The sequence below is a fragment of the Mustela erminea genome, chromosome 20, assembly GCF_009829155.1.
Source record: "Mustela erminea isolate mMusErm1 chromosome 20, mMusErm1.Pri, whole genome shotgun sequence".
Classification (NCBI taxonomy): domain Eukaryota; kingdom Metazoa; phylum Chordata; class Mammalia; order Carnivora; family Mustelidae; genus Mustela; species Mustela erminea.
The window spans coordinates 16,754,012-16,772,853 of record NC_045633.1 but is presented as its reverse complement, the minus strand read 5'-3'; positions in this window follow the sequence as shown (position 1 = coordinate 16,772,853).

The following is an 18,842-nucleotide window of genomic DNA, read 5'->3' as shown; positions in this document are numbered from 1 at the left end:
ACCTCAGCTCAAGGGTCAAGCGTTGAGTTGGCAGTTGGCCTTGAAAGGGTTTTAGTGTGTATGTAGTGACTGCTTTTGGTGACCATCTCTCTTCTACACTTTCCAGAGAACCCCACCTTTATTTGGTTCTGCACAGCTGTGGCTTGGTAAGGCCGCTACTGAAAGCAACATGAACTGTTTGGCTGAACCACAGACATGGACTCTCACCGTTCCGGTGGCTGGAGGGTCAAAGTCAAGGTGCTGGCAGGGCTGGTTCCCTCTGAGGCAGGTGAGGGAGAATCTGTACCAGGCCCTTCTCCTTGCTTCTCCAGCCTCAGGCATCCTTGGCTTGTAGGTCGTATCTTCACTCTGGGCCTTCACATCATTTTCTCTTTGTGCACAGCTTTATGTCCAGGTGTCTCCTTTTTATAAAGACTCTAGTCTTATCGGGATTAGGGCCCACTCTTGCCTTAGCGCAACCTGGTTCCCTCTCTCGGTCAGATAGCTCCCTCTGTTGGTCACACTGCAAAGTCCTGAGAGGGTCTCAATAACTTCCTTGGTTTCAACCAGTTCAGCCCATCACATCCGCGTTCTTCAAAGGGAAACCCCACAGTCGGGTGGCAGGCTAGGGCTACCCCCAGCTTTCCGTATTCCACATGGTATCTCTCTAAAAGTTTGAGCTCAGTATTTATCCACGCAGGAGGGGAGCAATTGCACATGACGTTTAGTGTAGGAATCCCTGAAGGATGTTTGAACAGGTCCAGATGGCCTGCATTCTGGGTGAGCAGGTCCAAGTCAGGGAACCTGCCCAGGGTCCCCTGGATCCAGGGACAGAGCAGGATTCAGGATTCAGAGCAGGAAAGGCTTTCCCTGGGAGGCTGCACAGCCATGTGGTAGAGAAGGAAGACCTCGGGGACACCTGTCTTGCCTGGAATCCGGCTCTGGAACTTGTAGCTAAGTGACCTCAGGCAAGTCACACGACCTCTGTGCATCTGTTTCCCTGTCTTTAAATGGGGTTGATGATAGTACTATCACAGAGAGTCATTGTGAGGCTTAAAGACCATTCCTTCCTTCAATACATACTTACTGGGGTCCATTACCTGAAGTCTGTCTAGCGGTAAACATTGAACAAGTTCAGGAGGCAATTATTTAGCAAGTGGGGAGGGTGTAAGTGATATTGCCAAAAACAAAGCAGAGAATGAAGAAGAGAGAAAGTGACAGTTTTGTACATGGACCTTCCAACAAAGACCTGAAGGGGAAGAGGGAGTGAGTTGTGAGGGCAGAGGAAGTGCAAAGGCCCTGGGGCAGGAGTGTGCCTGGTGGATTTGAGGGACAGCACAGAAGCCCAGCATGGCTGGAACAGGGTAGGGAAGTGGAAACGATGAGGTGAGGGCAGAGAGGGTCAGAGCCCGCTGGAAGACCTTGGCCCTACAAAGAAGTCAAGTTGAGCCACTGGAACCATTGCACATGTTTTTGGGGCACTGCTTTGCCCTGGAAACTATGCTGGGTGTCTGGACCTTGACAAGCTTAGCCCTGCCCTTGGGGCCATTGGGACTTTGCAAAGAGGGTTTCTGGGGCTGCTTAGTTTGGGACTGGGAACTGGTGCTCTTCAAGCCTTTGGAAACAGAATAAATACACCCTTTCAAAATCCAGTGGCTGATTTATTAGAAATGACTTAAATTTTTTTTCCTGGGATGGCGGAAGCCTGCTCTCCTGGGTTACTTTTTCTCTTGCCCCCTCTGGTGGCTGAGCTTGGGTCACTCACTCCTTCACCGCACTCTGGGCAAAGGCTACCAGCCTTTGGGATGGGCACAATACGTTCTTTTTTTTTTTTTAAGATTTTATTTATTTATTTGACAGAGATCACAAGTAGATGGAGAGGCAGGCAGAGAGAGAGAGAGAGAGAGGGAAGCAGGCTTCCCGCTGAGCAGAGAGCCCAATGCGGGACTTGATCCCAGGACCCTGAGATCATGACCCGAGCCGAAGGCAGCAGCTTAACCCACTGAGCCACCCAGGCGCCCTAATACATTCTTTTGAAGCACATTTTTACTTTTACTCAAATCTTTATTTTTTATTTATTTTTACTCAAATCTTTAAAATGTTAGGCTGTTGGCTTTGGAACTCGGCTCGGGTGGGGCTGCTGGACTGAGCTCTTCCCCACTAACCCCCATGGTCCCCAGTTCCATGTGCGCGGGCGCGCGCACACACACGGACTGTCATTGCCTTAGATAATGACGGTCCGTGTGTGTGCGTGCGCGCACGTGTGTGTGTGTGTGTGTGTGTGTGTGTCCCCGGGTCCCTCCCCTTTTCTGCGCCTGCTCCTTATCTGTCTTGATTCCAGTAATACTGACATTGGGGCTGGATGCTTCTGTGTTTGTGGGGACCTGGGCCCCTTCCCCACTAGATGCCAGTAGCATCTCTTCCCCAGTTGTGACAATACGATACGACGCCTTTAGACACTGCCGGCTGTCCCTGGGGGAACACAGTTGCTTTGAGAACCACTGGTCTCAAGGTGTGACCTTAAGCAGACCACGTCACCTCTCTGAGCCTCTGTTTCCTCTTCTATAAAATAGGGATAATACCGCCCAGTGGCATATGTGGTGCATATCTCCACCCAGAGTGGATCATTTTTAATACCCTTTACCTATTTTCTTTTCTTTCTTTCTTTTTTTTTTTTTGCGACTTTTTCAGATACGATTCACATACCATATACTTCACCCACAGAAGGTATTATTTGATGGTTTGGGGCATATCACATTACTCATTTAAATATCTGTCATAAAATATGTATCACATAAGTTGCACCATTCTGACCCTCTTTAAGTGTGCAAACCAGGGGCATTAATTACATTAGGGACAGAACGTCTGCAGTAGTCTGTAGCAATCACAAACACCGGATTTGTCCTTTCTTTTTATCATTAAAAATCTGTTTAAAATTTAAATTTTTAATTGAGGTACCGTTGACATATAATACTATGTTACTTTCAGATGCAAAACAGAGAGATTTGACATTTATGTACATTATGAAATGCTCAGAATGACAAGCACATTTGCCATCTGTCACCGTGCAGTGTTATTACAATATTATTGACTACATTTTCTCTGCTGTGCTTTTCGTTCCTGGAACTCATTTATTTTTTAATAGGAAACTTGTCCCTCTTTATCCCCTTCACCTTATTTTGCCCAGGCCTGCCTGTCCCGCTCCTCACTCCCTTCCTTTTAAAGACAAAGGATTTGCAGCTCAAAGAGAAGCATCCATTTCAACCCTCAAGATGCTACTGGAATCCACTCAACTGTTTCCTGAGGGAATTGGAATTTGCATTTACGGAACAGAAATAGCTCACCCCACAGAGCCCACCCTTTCTCGTGGGCTCCTAAGCTGTAAACACAAATAAAAATCCCCAAGTTCTTATGTGCCAACAGCATGGAAGTAGCTCCCCCGCTCTGTGTCCCCGTCACTGTGGCCCCCTCTCCCCAACGAGTGTGTTAACTCTGCCGTTTGCAGGCAGGCACCCTAAGCCCCATGCGGTTGTTGGAGATGTGCACTGCACCCAGACAGAGCGCCGAGCATCCCCAGCCACCAGGAATTTCCTCTCCAAACAGACGCAGGAGCCGGGTCTGTTGGGTTGTGCAGCTGGATGTTCTCAGAATTAACTTCTGGAGAATGCGGTGTTTATGAAAGGGTAAGTAATAAAAATAGGCTGATTTGAAGTCTCTCTCTCTCTATATATATATTTAAAGATTTATTTATTTATTTGACAGAAATCACAAGGAGGCAGAAAGGCAGACAGAGAGAGAGGAGGAAGCAGGCTCCCCACTGAGCAGAGAGCCCGATGCGGGACTCGATCCCAGGACCCTGGGATCATGACCTGAGCCGAAGGCAGAGGCTTTAACCCACTGAGCCACCCAGGCATCCCTCTATGTATATTATTAAAACTCGACAGAGCACTGAATAATATAGAGGACTATGGAATCGCTATGTTATACACCTGAACTAATACTACATCGGGTATCAGTTATACCAAAGAAATACGCTTAACCACCCCGCCCCAAGCCCAACAAAAACCCAGTGCTAACTGTAACAGCTGTTCAGAAGTTAGACCCATGAGAGGTGCCTGTGTGGCACAGTGTAATGGTTAAGCCTCTGCCTTCAGTTCAGGTCATGATCTCAGGGTCTTGAAATCAAGTCCCGCATCAGGCTCTCCGCTCAGCAGGGAGCCTGCTTCCTCCTCTCTCTCTCTCTCTCTGCCTGCCTCTCTGCCTACTTGTGATCTCTGTCTGTCAAATAAATAAATAAAATCTTTAGGGGGAAAAAAAAGAAGTTAGACTCATGAGAGGTATTTGGGGGAAAGAGGACTGCAGGGCTCTGTCCCCCACAATGTGGCTTGATGGCCGGCTTTCATGTGTGGGATGCACCCAGCACGCCCACCATGTATAGTTCGAATGTGATTCACAGCTGATGCCTCCGTTGTGGTAGCTACTGGCCGATGGCCTTTCCATAGGCAGGGTTTCTACCGTTCTTTTGGAGTCTCTGCATTTCTTTTGGGTGCAGCTCCTGTTCAAGCATGGATCATTGTGTCCCGTCTGAAACCCTTCTCCAAGGGAACAGGGCTGTGGCATGTTCAGGAATCGGACTTCACCCTGTTTTTCTGTGTAATTTGCTGGGGAAGAAAGAGTAACCCACGTTGCTCTGAGCCTTTCTACTTTGGAGATATCAGTGGGAGCTCACGGAAGATGCCCTTTTTATTAAAATCCTCAAAGTAAATTCCAGTGATGAAGCGTGGGCATAGCATGGAGGGTAACGAAACAGCCAGGCATTTCAGGGTGGGCTGGATGGGTGATGCGGGAGCTCTGTCCTAGAGTAACACCGAATGAAATCCTGACACAGTTCTCCTGGGCCACCCCAGCCCCCCGCCCCTCCCATGTCCCAGAGTCCTCCCTTCCAGGCCACACCTGGTGTGACTGATGCTTACACCCCACTAAAGGGATGAAGACACTGAGGTTAAGTGAGCCAGCGGACGTCTGAATGTCTAGTGCAAATCTCCCATCCCAAGTCCTGGGGCACCCCGTGTTTGGACACTTTTGCATCCCCTGAATTGTGTGTTTCTGTGTGTGTGTTTGGGGAAGGGGTGTGTGTTCCTGATAGCTTTCGGTTTCTCCAGGCCTGTTTCCCCGGGACAGGCCTGTTTCCCACCCCTTGCCTGTCAGAAGTCTGATGGTGGCTTTGTTGGAGGTCTGTTGGGGTGTCCTCATTGTCCCCATGTGTGGGCCCATGTATCCCTTTTTTGGGGCTATCTTAACGAAAGACCCGAAATTCTTAGGTGCCAACAGCATGGGAGTAGCCCCCGCTCTTAAAAATGGGGCTTATTTACTAATTGGGTCGCTTAAAAAATGGGAATTTACTCCTCATGGGTCTGGGGGTCAGAGTGTGCACACAGGGCTGGTCCCTGCCCAGGACTCTGAAGGGGAACCTGTTCCATGCCTCCCCGCTGGCTCGTTGGCGCCCGCAGCCCTGGGTGTCTTGGCTTTGCGGCTGCCCCACTGCTCCCCTCAAGCGTCTGTGTCCAAGCTTTTCTCTTATAAAGACACCCGTCTTTGGATTTAGGGCTTTCTCCCCAGTTGGTCTCATCTGAACTACTGCACCTGGAAAGACACTATTTCCAGATAAGGTTACATTCTGAGGTTCCAGGTGGAGGAGGATTTGTGGGGGTAGGATGACACACACTCTTCAACCCAAGCCAGCCCCATCTCTGCCTGACCCTCCATCCCAATCTGCTAGGTGACCCATCGGGGCGAAGCGCTCTGCTGAGGTATCTTCCCAGAGGGGCCGTTTGAAGCCAGTGGTGCAAGGACCCCTGGCTTGGAAGCCAGAAGACTGAGAGGTGATGGCTTGGTGGCGGAGGGGATAAAAAGGAAGAGGCCTCGTGGGGTCGGGGTCCAGAGCAAGGATGGGAAGCCAGCAAGGGAGTTGGAGACACTTTGTCGTGTGGCTCCTGCTTGTGATGAGAGAGAGACATCCAGAAAACTTAGAGACAGCTAGGCAGGATCTGAAGCTACAATGTTCTCTGAGAGGGGGGAGTTCTCTGCTCGGATCTGGGGCTGGGTTACAGAAAAGTGCATCCTGGCCCCACACCCAGATCCATGCCACCAGAACTGCCTGGGGTGAGCCATCCAGGGGGCTGCATTGTGCCGAGCTGGAGTGTGCCAACACCTGCCAGGGTTGCAAAGGTTCTGCCCACCACTCCCCACCCTGACCTGCTCCCCGAGAGCCCAGAGCAGCCGGCTTAGACAGGCGACCTTGAAAAGTCTCTCAGATGGACAAGTACTCACCTTTGCAGGGCCCAGAGTGGGGGGTGGGGGTCTCAGGGCGACAACTCCTAGAGCTTGGTGGGGCTCGGGCAGGGGAGTTCTCTGCTGAAATATTATCCTTGGGTTCTGCCCCTGACAGCCTGCTTCTCTCCAATTATCGTGGTGACTGACTGCAGTGATAAATCCTGGCCACCCAAGTCTAGGTGCCTGGCAGGCTGGGTCCTGCTCCCGCCTTTGTCAGCTCTCCGTCCCTCCCCTTGAAGCGGGCTCTGGGCCTTCTCACCTCCTTGCTGTCCCTGCTGTAGGACTCTGCAGGACAGACAGACGGACGAGCCAGATGCCCTAATGCTCTTTTCTTTTCTTTTTGTTTTAAGATTTTATTTATTTATTTGACAGACCGAGATCACAGGTAGGCAGAGAGGCAGGCAGAGAGAGAGGGGAAGCAGGCTCCCCGCTGAGCAGAGAGCCCGATGTGGGGCTTGATCCCAGGACCCCGAGATCATGACCTGAACTGAAGGCAGAGGCTTTAACCCACTGAGCCACCCAGGTGCCCCCTAATGCTCTTTTCTGGGTTATACTGTATCCCCCCCGAACACGCCCCCTGCCCATTTGTATGCAGAAGTCCTAGCTCCCAGCACCTCCAAACGTGGCTGTATTTGGAGAGGTAATTAAGTAACAGGAGGTCACTGGGGTGGGCCTTCATCCAGCATAACTGGTGTCCTTATTAGAAGAGGAAATTTGGACACAGACATGCCTAGAAGGAGAACGCCACGGAAACACGCAGATGGCTGTCTGCATTCCAAGAGAGAGGCCACAGAAGAAACCAGCCTGCTGGGATCTTGCCTTGGGACTTGCAGCCTCCAGGGGATAAATCTCTGCTGTTCAAGCTGCCGGGTCAGTGGCGGTCGGAGCCCATTCACTCGGCGCTGGGACTTGGGGCCAGATCAGAATAACGTAGCCCTCATCTGAGTGGTCATCTGCAAGCTTTATTTCCTTAACCAAACAGCTGAATTCTCCAGGGGACATCTCACGTGGCTCCTCCACATGTGTACCAGGAAAGCAGGGTTGATTTGGGGGACCGATGCCGTGGGAGGGGCTGCCTGGTTCCTCTGTCTGGTGTCCTTATTCTCATCTGGCCTCCGGTGGCCCCAGATACTTTTCTCGGGGGACACTTTAAACACGGAGGTATGGGAGCATTATACCCATTTTGCAGAAGAACTGTCAGTCGGGGAGTGGTAGGAGCGACCCCTGCAGGAGAAGGTGAAATCCTTCTTTCCCTCTCCGTGCTACTACTGGGCGTCATCGCTGCAGAGAATCAACCCCGTCCAAAAGTCAGGAGTCGCAGGCTAGAAAGGAGCACTGCATTTGCACTCAGATGCCAGGGCTCAAGTCCCTCCTCATCAGTGGCTCACTGGCTGAGTGCCGTGGGAATAAGTCACCCGAGCTCGATGAGCCACATTTTCTCCTCTGTCAAATGGGAGGAGATGCTGAGACTGCAAGCCTAGCGGTGACCTGGGGGAGTAGAATCAACCTGAGTGGGGCACCTGGGTGGCTCAGTGGGTTAAAGCCTCTGCCTTTGGCTCAGGTCATGATCTTAGGGTTCTGGGATCGAGCCCCGTGTCGGGCTCTCTGCTTAGTGGGGAGCCTGCTTCCTCCTCTCTCTCTCTGCCTACTTGAGATCTCTGTCAAAAAAATAAATAAAGTCTTTAAAAAAAAAATCAATGTGAGTTTTGAAGTCAGACCAATCTGTGTTCGAACCCAGCTCTGCCATCTCTTAGCTGTGTGGCCTTGGGTAAGCTGAGCAACCTCTCTGAGCTCGTTTCACAGGCCACAAAATAGTCTTTTGATTTTTTAAATTAAGTTTAAATTTTTAATTTCAGTGTCGTGAACATACAGTGTTTTCTTAGTTTCAGGTGTTCATTATTCAGTGCTCTCATCATGGTAAGTAAATGCTTTTGATTTGTAAAATAATTAAAAAACGGAAAAGTCATACTTATGGGTTGCCCAGAAGCACAGTGGGCTAGATTTGCCTGGTGGGCTGTGGTTGGCCGACCTACAGGTTAGACTGTGAAGCGCGTGCAATGTCCTTATGTTCTCAATGCCTCGTACGAGGGGAGACTCCTTGTAGCCCCAGCCAATATATTCTATCTCTTAAACAGGATGGTGGCTGTCGGTTGGGAATGTGTAGGCAAAGAGTGGGCATGTTTCAGGTGCTGGAGATAATTCTGGAAAGACGGAAGCCCCTTCCAGGGGAATTTGCCTCTTACTGGAAGGAGTCAGGGAGATCTTGAGGTTTCTGCAATTGGGGCTGCATTAGCTTCTCAGCCATTCCCAACTCAGCCAGCAGGGGGCGCTGGGGGACTACTTTCCTCTGCATGTCTGGGCAGCTGGGGAAGCGTGGTCTGTGGCGTCCTGCTGAGGAGGTGGGACATGCTGGGGGTGGCCCAGATGACCTCTGAGTGTCTTTCCTGCCCATTGGATCTCGGCTTTTTTTGGCAGGGTGAGGCACAGAGATGAGCTGCCTGGAGCTAGCCGCAGGAGCAGCCCCCTGGCCCTGGAAATGCCGTAAAAGGACACAGTCCACGGGGCTGGAGGGGGTCATCCTGGGGTTTCAGGGTTTCGGAATTCTAGCCACCACTCTTTCTGGTGTGTATGGATGTGTTCATGCAGGGGTTAGTTGGGTGTGTGTGTGGGGGGAACCCAGGGCTTGCTTTCTTTCCAGGCCGGCCCAGGAAGTACACGGCAAACAGCAGGCAGAAAGAAAATGGTCAGATGAGCCAGTGTCACTGAGGACCCACTGATAACCTGTCTTAACCTTGCAAACCTCAAAGAAAGCTGAGAGGCAAAACTGAAAACCCTCTAAAGCCTGCACTGTCTGGGCTGGTGTTGAATATGGTCTGCGCTGTGGTTCTTCCAGTCCCTGTTTGCAAACTAGGTGTCGGGCAGTGTTTCCAGAGGACAGATCCTGACCAGCAGCGTAAACATCACCAGAAGCTGCTCAGAAGTGCACATTCTGGGCCCCACTTCCGGGACCCCTGCATCAGACACTGCAGTTGGGGGCCGGCAGCCGGCCCCTTCAAGCCCTCCAGGTGAGTCTGAACCACGGGGCGACCTGTAGCTGTTTTCAGCCTTGGTCTCACCCTGGAACACCTTTGTTTTCAAGACTTGATTGGGGTGGGTGGGGGAGGGTGCATACCTCAGACCAATTGCATCAGGCTCTCTGGGATTGGGACCAGCACCTGGGGCCGGGATCAGCACCTATGGCTGATTCCAAGATAGCTGACCTCAAGCCCAGTGATGCAGTGGAAAGTGATTTTGGAGTCAGCCAGACTCAGGTTCAAATCCCGGCCTTTTCACTTGCTGGCTGTTTGACTCTGGGCCAGGTACGCCCCTTTCCTGGCTCACAAGTAGTTTATATTCTGGAGGATTGAGATCATTTTTCCTGCCCTGCAGAATTGTTTAAAGATTGAACAAAGCAGCTGGTGCTTGGAAGCACCTAGAACAATACCGGTTGCCCTGAGGGAGTTCAGCCCATGATGGCTCCCCTTCTCTGCTCCTCTCTGTTGCACTGTGGGACTTTTTTTTTCCAGAGCAGAGACCACAGCATAGTTTTCTTTGCATCCCCAGGGAATAGTTAATCCCTTGTGTATCGCACATTGCTGGGAGAGAGCTGGGGAAATGGGTGTGTGACACACTCAGCTCCTGGACTCCTTCCTTCACAACCTGGCTATGATGGGCTCTGTGACCTTTCTCTGCGTTGTCCTACCTAAGGTCAGCCCTGATGTCTGTTTAAATTACAAACCCTCAGTCCCCTTGACCTTTAGGAACCTATCTAATAGAAATGAAATGGCCAGAATCTTAAAATCTGTGTGCAAAGATATTTTATTTGTGCATCGTGTCCCCTGGTGGTCATTGGAAACATAACGTTACCCATAGGTGAATAATGGTTATGGCCCATTCAGTATTGTGGACATCCTGAGCCAGTTAAGAAGAATTAGGCAGATCTCTATGTAGTGATCCAAGAGTTGTACTATATGTTGATAAGTGATAAAGCAAATCGCTGATTCATGCCTGTGATTCCTTTTTTTCCTTTTTCTTTTCAGGAAAAAGAACCTCTATATTATGTGTGCTCATTTGTGTGTGCGGCGTGGTGTGGGGAGGCCTAAAGAAAAGCAAAGCACGGAAGAATATACTGCAGGCTGTCGGTTACATTGTAGGATTGCAGACAGGGGACAACCTCGTTCATGCATTTGTTTGTTCTTGTTTTTGCTCAATTAACGTTTATTTAAGGTCTGCTCTGTGTCAGGCCCTGGAGCTCTGGACATACAGCTGTGAACAAAACAGACCGAGTCCTTGCTTTCATACAGCTGGAGTGACCAAATGTCCGGTGTCCCAGGACGCTCCTTGGTCCTGGGCAAACTAGGATGGGGGGTGGTGGTGGTGCTCCCCATGGAGCTTGTGTTCTAGCCCTGGAAAGACAGGTGAACACCTGTTAAGATTCTGGTAGGTAGCTTGGTGGGAAACCGGCTGTTCTGGAGCTTCTGATTTGCTTACAGCGAGAGTATCCCTCCTTTAAATTTGGATCGACTGTTGGGGATGGAGGGGTGCTCTGAGCCGTCTCAACGCCCCAACGGTCATTGGCTGGCTCTCAGTTTTGCTGAGTCGGCAGCAGGACCTAATTTGTTAATTAAGAGTAGATGGCCAGCTGTCCTCGTATTTTGATTAACCTAATGGCCTTCTCAGCACGACTGGGGTTCAGCTGCAGACCTCCTTGCAACTTTTAATGAAATGATCTGGAGGGCCATTAGGAGGCACTTCTGGGTATTAGGCGGCTCCTCTGCACAGATCACCACCTGGCAGCTGAGCCTGCCGCCCCCGCGCCCCCACGTGCTCTTAGGTAAGGGTTTTAAAGCACGACACTTCATCTTGTAGTCATGCTTGACGGCTTGCTGGCCTTTTCGGCTTTTACCCAATTTGCTCTGCGTGGGAAGCGCAGCCAGGAGACGAGGTCTCCCGAGCTCAGAGCCCTTGGCGGAGCGGCTGGTGTCCTGCCTGGGGACCCCCCCCCCCACACCCCGGCCCTAGGGGCTGCCATCTGTGAGTACCTGTGACAACGGAAACTCGGTGCAGGGTTTTCCTCACTGGCCTGGGCATGGCTGGAAGAGCTGGGGGGTGTGGAGGGGTTTGTTGTGAGTTGAACAGTGACCCCCACGAAAGATGTGGGAGCCCCAACACCCCCCCACCCCCCCCCCCCCCGCAGAAGTTGGCACTTTGCAGATACAGAGTTCAGATGCGGACACTGCCGTCGGCCCTCAGCCGGGATGAACGTGTCCTCACAAGGCGTGAGATCCGGACACAGCGGTGGGAGCACAGCCCCGGACACCAGGAGAGAGGCGCGGCGCAGATTAAGCCCCCTCCCTGCCCCAGCTTCAGAAGGCCCCAGCCCTGCCCCTGCTTGAATCTGGGGCTTCCGGCCTCCAGGCTGGGACGCCGTAAGTGTCTGCTGTCGAAGCCCCCGGTTCGTTAGAGAGGCCCCAGGAGACTTGAAGGGGGAGTGACCACAGGCCGGTCTCGGGTCATCCTTCCAGCAGGGGCGGCTGGGCGTGGGTGGAGAAGCACCGCGGAGGGGGCGCCGTCTCCCGGAGGGCTCGGAGCAGTGCAGTCGGCCCTGCCCGCAGCACGAGCTGTGGACAGGCACAGCCCGCACGGACTGTCCCCCCGACCCGTGTTTCCCGGGATCTTGTCCCGGCTGAGCGGCTTGCACTCGCATCTCCCTAGCGGACGCTGCTTCCGAGACAGGCCCTGGTACCAGAATGATTGCGCGTGTGTGTTTGCGTGCGTCACGTGTGCGTGGGTCACGTGTGCGTGGGTCACGTGTGCGTGCTTGTGTGGGTGCTCGTGCGCGTCTCGTGTGCGCGCATCACATGTCACATGCGCGCGCACCGGGTAGTGGAAAGATCCCAAGTCGCAGCCTCCCACGCGCGGGAAAAGTAATTCTGTGTCCCGAGCACTCCGTGCCTGGGACGCGTGAGCAGACAGCGGTCACCGGGCTGGGGGTTGGCCAAGCCTCAGGATGCCTCCACCGGCCACGCCGCTGTTCCCAGTTTGGTGTCTCCCGTGACACCAGCCAGGACAGACATTCCTGGGTGTGATCGTGGCTGAGAGACCCTGGGGCAGGGGAGGAGAAGGACCTGCTCCCCTGGAGGCATGATGGGGCTCAAGGTCATCTGCATTTTGAAAGCGAGGTCACTATATTCAAATATATGGAAAACAGTAACATGGCAACATTCGGAGTCAAAAGTGGGATGTGCCCCCTTTGCCTTGTCTGTTGGTAATATTTCCTTTCTTTTTCTGTTTTTAGGATTTTATTTGCGAAACCAAGAAAGCACGAGCAGGGGGAGCAGCAGAGGGAGAAGGAGAAGCAGGCGCTGCACTGAGCAGGGAGCCCAAGGCGGGGCTGGATCCCAGCACCCTGAGATCATGACCTGAGGCGACAGCAGACACTCAAGGGAGACACCCAGGTGCCCAGTGATCTTTCCTTTCTTGACTGTTGCATGAATCTGCATATAGATACAGTCGCAGACATACAGAGATACAAATATAACTGTGGATAAGCCACGGACATAGATACATGCATATGTCGTGGAGATAGGTTTGGATAAAGACATAGACATACCTGTAGGTATACATAGATAAGGGGGCTGTGTTTTTAAATATACATGTCATTGCGCCATCTGGTGGTCTGGCGACTGTCCAGTGCACCGAACAGCTGTCTTGAAGGTTTCCAGAAATACGGATGTCTCTATCCACCTCACTCTTTGCATCCGGTCCCCTGTTAATTGACAGTCGTGTTGCTCCCGTTTCTAACACAGCTTTACCCTACAATGCTGCAACACACATACTTTAACGAACAGGTAGATCTTTCTGTATTTGTGCAAGGATTTCTGTAGAACAGATTCCTGGAAGTCGAATCCCCAAGTTCAAAGGTGAGCACTCTTAAAATTTGGGGAGGTGTTATCCAATGGCTCTGCAAAGAGGTTGAACCACTATCTGCTCCCAGAGTAATTTCATTTGAATATTAAAAAGGCCGGTGACCTCGTTTTATGCTTAAAGCTGGTGAAGTAGGACAGATCAGTGACATGTAAATGGGTCATTATGGATCAATCAAGGCTGAACCATTTCCCCGCTCGGCAATGCTTTGTTGTTTTTTTCCCACTGTGCACACTTGAAAGAGAAAATAAACTGTTTCCTTCATATGTTTTATAATTAAAAATTCCTCTGATAGATGCAAGACGTTCCATCATGGCCAGGAAAAGCATGTTCTGTGTAACTGCGGATCCTAAGGAGTGGGAGGCATGTGGAACAGGTCACTGTAGGCCTTTGTAGCCCTGTGGGTCACAGCAGAGCTGCCCCCGCTGAGCATGAAGACCATCCGTGCTATGTGTCTCTGGCAATGTTTGTTAGGCAGCAGTAGCTGACCGTTACAGAATTTTTTCCCCGTGCTGCCATCGACCATCTCTGTTTACGCCACACTCCCTCTTCCTAAGAATCATTATAGTGACCTCTTTACTTCTCTAAAGTCTTTGCCAGACTGTTCAGAGTAGGCAGAAATCATCTGTATCTTGTTCACCTAAAATTCTACCTGGCTCATGGTACGAGCACATGAAGCACCGTAGTACCTCCCTTATTTGTGGTTTTGCTTCCTGCAGTTATGGTTATCCACAGCGGACTGTGGTCTGGAAGCAGCTGTTCCTCCTCCCGACACATCATCGGAAGGTCAAGATGGCCTAATGCCAGGTCATAACGCCTATGTCATTGCCCTCACCGCATCTCCTTGTGGAGGCATCTCCTTGTGTCCTCTTGCATCATCATGGGAAGAAGGGCGACTATGGGACAGTCAGATACTTTGAGATAGAGCACATTCACCAAGCTCTTAGTATAGTCTGTTGTAACTTTTTATTATTAGGTATTGTGCTTTTTTTTTTTCTGTGTCCAATTCATAAATTAAACTTTGTTGTAGGTATGTGTGCATAGGGAAAAGTGTAGCATATGGACAATTCAGTGCTATTTGCACTTTTGGGCACCCACTGGGGGTCTTGGAATGTACCCCGAGGATAAGGGGGGATAAGGGGGGACCCCTCTACTTACTAGATGGAGAGGTGAATGAATGAGAGTAAGGATAGGCCCCATTCTCTTGGTTGTCCTTGGATCCTCCCAATTACATTTTCTTTTTCCTTTTTTGAAAAATCACTATAATTTTGGCCAGAGTCTGTTTTTATTATCCACCAAAATCGAACTTGCACAGAAGCCAAACCTTAAGTCATACATACGTGCTCAGCGCTTAGTTTATTAAGTCCTCCAATCACTACTTTGCTTTATTTCCCTTTTACATTGTCGTGCGGTGGTGTTCCTTCCCTTTCCCTGGGAGGCCCCGAGGATCAGACAGGCCATGACTTGCTCTCATCTCCCTGCCTGGCAGGTGGCCTGACCGCGCCTTGCACCTGCTCTGTCCTGCTCTAGGGTCTTCTCCCCGCAGCTGTCTCCCTTCCCAGGGGATCCTGCCCTTCACTGAAATGACCTGGAGGTCATTCTTGGAAAACATATGTGTAGTCTTCGAGCCTGGCCCTCTCTCCAAGAATGTGTCTGTGTCTCCTGGGATGCAGGAAAATAGAGTTACTTTTTTACGGCCAGGAAAACATTAATGAAAAATGAACCATCAGTGAAATTAATTTCAAAGATTTATGCAGTCTCCATGACTAACAAGCCTGCACCTGTTCATTTGACACCCTTTAACAGCTCCCCACTCACCCCTCCCCTTCCCAGCTTCTTAAAATTCTCCTCTTTCCCTGGAGGCACCTGGTTGGTGCGTTGGGCGGTGAAATAAATGTACAGTGGGATAGAGACACGACTTGTTAATTAAAAAGGCTGCTCTGCCACTTCATAGTTAGGAAGAGACGAGCCAGGCTGAGCAGCAAGGGTTCCTAATGAGGAGACACTGGATTGTCATGTGCTGTGCAAAAGGCTCTCATACAAAGGGATGGGAAGACACATCCATTAGCTTTCTCCCTGAGTTCCCTCTGCCTCACCACACCGGGGACCTCTTCCCTCTGTCACAGTCACTACGGGCACCCCGTCAGAGAAATGTGCAGCGAGAGGGTCACCTGGTCCCCATCTCCCCCTGACGCCACATCCTTGGTGCCAGCATTTCTTTCCCCGCCCCTACCTCTTGTCATATTTCCTTGTGCACTTTGACAGATGGACATCTCCCAGAGATTGACTTGATGGGTCCTTTCTGGTTAGCAGCTCTGAGAGTCAGAAGCTTGCCTTTTAGGCTTTGTGAAAAGTGGCACAGAAATCCAGAATTTTGATCTGTGACGATCAGGCTTTCTTTGGACATGGCCCCATGTCGGCATACTTCACCATCAGCCGCCTTTCAGCAACATGGAAATATTTCTGGAAATTTCTCACGTTCTTGCCTTTGTATGATCTTTGGCCTGAGGATGATTACCCATCTCCTGCCTTAAAAACAAAACAAAACAAAACAAAACAAAAACCTTAAAATTGAGGGATGCTGTGTATAAAATGTACACCTCTTAGTATACAGCTGGATGTATGCTTACCTAGGTATACACCTGTGCATCCACAACCCAGTTCAGGATGGCCTATGAAGTGTTTCTGCCTTCCCCCAGAAAGTTCCTTCAAGCATGTAATTGAAGATGATAGAAGTCAGAAGAGTGATTCTATGGAAGAAGGTATTGATGAAAGTTTCCGAGACTTTTTAAAGGGCTGGTTCAATACATGCAAAAAACCTCAGACACTTTTTTCATGGTCAGCTAGAAGTCATTGTCAGGGGACAGAGTTTCTCTGATGCACATGGGTTTCTCCTGAGGTCCTAGACCCTTCCCCTGGCAGGTGCCACCTCTCGTGTGACCGAGGAATAAGCTGGATAAGACAAAGAGCTGGTTGGAAGTAATTCTGGAAATGTTATCTCTATGAAGTCAAGTCACTCTGCTGGGTGAGAGCTAAGTGAGCTTCAAGTTTGCCTAAAGGGTCGCCTTTTGACTTAGGTGTATATAAATCACAGAGCCTCTTATTCAAAGATTATGAAGACCACATTCTCTGGAGTCAGATTCTTTAAGACACTGTGGAAGCTTCCTTTTCTCTGGAAGCTTCTGAAAGCAATCTCTTTTTTTGCAATCGAAATCTTTACATGCCTAAGGGGATTTTAGGTCTTTATCTTGGTGACTAAAGGCTGTTTTTCAAGAAGAGCAGAATAGTTAGCAGGCATGTCCTAAAGTCACTCGTTAGAACAATGGAAGGCACCAAAGGGAAGTCTGTATGCCCCTTTGCATGTCTGGGCATGCAATCTTAGTTGGTCTAAATCCCTAGCAGGGAATGGAGTGTGGTTGAGAATTATGAGTAATTGCTGCTGACCTGCTGGGTTAATTTAGAACGTTTTAGAATATTAGGCTCCTATAATTTTAAATACAGGTTGCCGCACTTAGATGTGAGGTTGGGAGAAGTGAAACCTAGCACAGCGCCCTCTGTGAGATGCACGGAAGACGTGGAAAGGCAGGCAGGAAGCGGACAGGAAGGTGGGAAGGATCTGGGGTAGTCCCTTCTCTCTCTTCCCTCTGCATTCTGGAAATGTGCAACTGTGAGCATGTAAGAAGGGCTGAGAGCTCGTTGCTGGGTGGTTTCCCTGTGTCAGTACCCACCTGGGTAGAGTCCCGTCTGTGTCCTTCTCCCCAGGGTAGCTGCATAGCTTGGCTGTTCCTCTTGGGTTGGGAGGCAGAACCTAGGATGTGGTGACCTCCAGAGACCCCCCTAGGGGCTGGGGGGCATCATCTCTGCTTTTGGGGGCTCTTACTGGAGGAGCAGCAGCAGCCTGTTCTCCATGGTAGGAGAACCCCAGAGGGCAGGGGAGCACAGGCTTGGGAACACGTCTGCACAAGTTCGAATCCCAGCCCCACTGCAGGCTGGCTGTGCCTCCGGGAAGCTTCTCTTCCTCTCTGTGTCCTTATGTCCTTCATCCGCCTAAATGGGATGATGGTAAGAGCAGGACCTGTCTCACAGGGCTGTGGTGTGGCTGAAGTAAGCTGATGTATGCCTGGGACATCGTGAAAACTGTAATTCCTGCTCCTGTGACTTAGATTTGGAACAACGCAGACTCCGTTTCAATCCCAGGTCCGCCATGTATGAGCTGTATGACCTTGGGCAAGTCCCAGTTCAGAGGAAGCAATCCTATAATCTCATAGGTTTGCCGTAACCATGAAAACAAGACCTACCGCCATGAAGGAGTGCTGAGAAGGTACTCAAGCAATAATACTCCTCATCATAGACACGAGTGGGCTGAGTTCTAAAATGGTGTGCAAGGCCGTGTTTTGAACTAGAAATGCCCTTTCCAATAGAAACCAGGCTCCGGCGGACTGGTCGTGTCCCAAGATAGCCCACTACCTTCTGTTTTTAAGGTTGAGAACATTTTCGTTATGCAGTATTTCAAATCTTCAGAAAAGCACAGGAAATAATATGACACCCGTGTGCCCACCCTCTGGAGTTAACAGATGTCAACATTTTGTCATATTTGCTTCAGATCCCTCCTTTACAAGAGGGAAAAAAATATTCTAGTTACAGCTAAGACAAGCTATTTAATCAAGAATGTAACTGAATTCTGGTGATGAGCAGTCCTTCGCGGGTCGCTGGGACGCCAATACGAATAGCTGAGTTCCCCAGCCTCCGTGAGCTCAGAGCAGGGAACAGTGACTATAAATTGAGAACACACAGTTGTCCCGCCTTGGGACCGGTGATGGTGCCATGGAATTGCCCAAGAGGCGTGGCGCTGGGGGGAGTCACAGAAGGTTTCCTGGACAAAGTGACATCTAAGTTGTACCTTAAAAAGTTAAGTAGAATTTTAGTGGGTGGATTAAGGGAGAAATGGGCTCTCTGGGTGCAAGGAACAGCATGAGCCAAGTCGGGAAGACCAGAAGTCCTGACTTCTTGTGCTGTGAAATAGATCTGTTTCTCGTGGCTTCCCTAACAAAGTAGCATACATCGAATAGTTTAAAAAACGCTGAACTGTGTTGTTGCACAGTTTTGGAGGCCGGAAGTCCTAAATCAACCAAGTGAGCCACCCCAGGCACTCCAAAGTATGACCTCCTCTTCATTCACCTAAATTACATCTACAATAACTCTGGGAGCTCAAGGAGTTTTGTTTTTCCCCAGGGTGCCCCTCTCCATACCTTGGGGGCGCGTTTTCATTTGTCTGTGCCTACGTGCACCTGTGCGGATGCGTGGAAGGAAAGACGTTTATTTTATAGGTTTTCTTTCTGCTCTGCTCTCCATGTTGCCATTCTAGTTTGTAAGCACAGGGAGACGTTTGTGGCCCTCCTGTTTCAAAAGCAGGAATTCTTGGGTTGGTTTTGCACTGATTTAAAAAAAAAGTTTTTTATTTAAAAATTTTTTAAAAAGAGTTTATTTATTTACTTGACAGAGCGAGAGAACACAGCAGGGGGAGCAGCAAAGGGCAGGGGTTAGGGTTAGCAGGGAGCCCAATG